Source organism: Panicum hallii, chromosome 4, assembly GCF_002211085.1.
Source record: "Panicum hallii strain FIL2 chromosome 4, PHallii_v3.1, whole genome shotgun sequence".
In the NCBI taxonomy this organism is placed as follows: Eukaryota; Viridiplantae; Streptophyta; class Magnoliopsida; order Poales; family Poaceae; genus Panicum; species Panicum hallii.
In genome coordinates, this window is record NC_038045.1 from 49,212,701 (window position 1) to 49,215,995 (window position 3,295).

Below are 3,295 nucleotides of genomic sequence, written 5' to 3' on the forward strand. Positions count from 1 at the left end.
ATACGTCCGATTTCTCTCAATTGTACCATCCTTTTCGTTATTTTTCGTGATAATTGCTGTTACCATATGCCACGACTTTGGATCCTTATCTCCCAATTTGGAGATTCGGAGACAAGGCTCGGGGGCTGTGGGTTACGTGGCATCAACTATTTATTTTTTCAAGATTATTTGAAGATCAAGAAAGGAAAGTTCAAAGTTAACATAACCCTTGGCCTTAAATCTGCAACACAATTTAAGGCTCGGGGGCTACGCCACATGAAAGAAGAAATTCGGGGCTTGAGCACTCATAGCTTCAATGCAGCCAAGAAAGTACTCGAAACAGAGCTTCAAGGTGGAGCTTCGAAAGAGTCGAAGATTTCTTCAAGAGTACTCGAGGAGCCTGCAATTCTCAGCTACGAAGAGCTCGGGGGCTTGTCAGACCCGGGGCTACGGGACTGCTCACGTGGCGTAGTCTGATAAGGATAGGGGATAAGGCACGGCCTATATCTCTATTTCTGTTTGTAAGACGGACTAGCCGATATAGAAGGAATCTACCTGAGTTGTATCTGGGCACGATTCCTGGGTTAGTGTTAGGCTAGGACTCTTAACCTTGTTCTCCTGAGTATATAAGGGGGGACAGGGACCCCTCCAAAACATAACACAACGACGGATAACCAATCCAAAGCAATACAACCCAACAGTACTAGATATGGGATAGGACATGTCCTAAACCCATGTGTCATGTAACTAGTCGTAAAGATTTAAGAACTAGTCAATATAGAAGGAAATGACCCGAGTAGTACTCGGGAGAGATTCCTAGGATCATATCGATCTAGGGTTTCATGTAACCCTGCTCCCTAGGCCTACATAAGGGTGGTAGGGACCCCTCCAGAACACGCTCATACTTCAGGCATTACGAACCGCCCAACAGGACGTAGGGTATTATGCAACTCGTGGCCTGAACTTGTCTAAACCCTCGTGTTGCCTGCACCATCGTGTTCCTGATCTCGGCGACTTCCTACGATCAATCTTCTACCTTAGGGTATCCCAAGGTAGACTTGCCGGTAAAACACCGACAGCGACCTCATTGTGCAGCTCATTCTTTGACGACCATTCCTGAGGGCCGCCAGGGCAAGGATCGATGTCGGAAGAGGAGAAATCCGCTTCCACGTCGGTAAGGAGGATATGTTCTTTAGGTTCAAACACAAGGAGGAGCAGCACTTCCTGATTCATCAAGATAGCGAAGGGTAGGCACTCTAGGGTGAACCACTAACCCAGCCAGAACACCGACCGACCACATCAAGAAGAAGAAGGAGAACAAAGAAGGTGTGGCGGAAGGTTGAGAGTGCGGCCTCATCCAATTCTCCAGGACAGGCCGACAGATGGTAAGCACACTGGAGAAAAGTCATGCACGTCGGACTTAAAACGATGCGCCCTTGCCAAAGGTAAATTGGTATTTAACTCATATTTGCTTTTTCCGCACTTTTTGATTTTTTACCTCTTTTGATTTTTTTTCCCCACTGCATGTTTAAATTTTAAAATCATTTTCTGCATGCTAGAATTTTTCTAGCACCTTTTCCTTTTTACAAAAATACCAAAAATATTTTCTAAGTTTCAAAATCCTTTGAAACATTAATTTGAACATCTTTTCGAGCGAGAATGGTCGTGCGCCAAAGTTTTGAAACATTTGACCGTTGAGGAAGGTACCTGGCCAAAGGAGGAGGCCAGTGGGCCCGGCCTGGGGCCGGCCGACGCCACGGGTCGGTCTACCCTGGAGCCGTTGCTCTTGGGCTCCACCAGTGCTAACGGCTCTCTAGCAATTGTGGCCTGGTTCCCCTCGGGTGCACGCACCAATCTTCCTTGAAATAGAGGCCGAGAGAGGGGTGTGCGTTGCTCACACTCACTCTTTCACTCCCTCTCTCACTCACTCTCCCTCTCACAAGTTCTTGCTCGGGTTTTCATTGGATTTTGGCTCAAGTTTGACTTCAAGAAACCTCTCTCTCTCTCATTTCTTTGCTGCAAGATTGTCCACACTCTTGGAGGAACAACTTTCGGGTAAGAGTTTCATTTTATTTCACTAACGTAACCCGAATCGAGTTGTTCTCATTCGTTCTTGTTCGTTCTTGTTGCAAGCATGAAGGAGTAGGTCGGAAGATTTCCGGAGCTCTCAGGAAGATGACGGGGTCAAGCTCATCCTGTTTGCGGGGTTGGTCAGGCTCCAGTCATTCTCCCAAATCTACACCAACACCGACCACGATGGACTATGAACAAGATAGCCCATATCCAACAAAAATAAAAGGAGAAAGAGGAATCATGCTAAGCAGTTCATCCACCATTCACCAAAAATATCCACACACTTGCACATCTTGATCAAGGTTTATGACTTGTTGCTCCTTTGGATCCGGTTTTTGACTCAGCAAAATATGTGAAGCAGGTTTGCCTTCATATCCTCCATACCTACGGCTTCACCAAAAAGAAGCCTTACGAGTAGGATGGAAAATAAAGGCACAATAAAAGGCCTTTGTGAGGAATGATACACCTTGAGCGATCCGAGAGATCATCCGAGGAATTTTACAAAATTTCTTTTGAAAACTTTATAAAAACCTCCGGATTGACGGTTGAGTAAAGGAGTAAGAAAAATGGTGCTTTACAAAACCATTCTGACCCTCAACCGCCAAAGATGAGGATGATGCTATAAGCCCCACAGAAGTAAGGTGAAAGGTGAGAACAAGGCCAACTTATTCAAAATTATGGTAAGAATATTTGGTTGTGCCTTGAGCATATGTCAAGATTGCAACATTATAGCAACTCCTTATCAACAACCTAAGTCTAAAACTTTGCTCGGGACAAGCAATGGGCTAGCTTGGGGGAGTTGTTGACGGTCCTTAAGTGCAAAATATGACCGTCAACTAGACTCAATAATAAAGGAAAACTACACACCTTACTTGCATATTTGTATTACTGACCTAGCTGCACAGTTGTTTTTGAGATTTTATCATTTTAGATGAGCAAGAGCAAAATAAGAAGAAAACAGGCAGCAGACACCACAAGAATACACATAAGAGCACTTCCGGCATCACCCACTTACAAGGAGGGCCCACCTGGCAGAGCAAATGGGTGCGCCACGCAAGATGCACAAGAGGATAAGATTGAGGGCCCACCTGTCTGCCTGCTAGAGAAGAACGAGCCAGGGGAGGCGCCACCTGGGTCGACCGACCCCTGGGGTCGGTCGACCCGAGGAGGAGTAGCTACCAAGGCACCTGATTACCTTCCATATGGGAGATGGCGGGAACTAGCCTCCAACACTATAAATAGG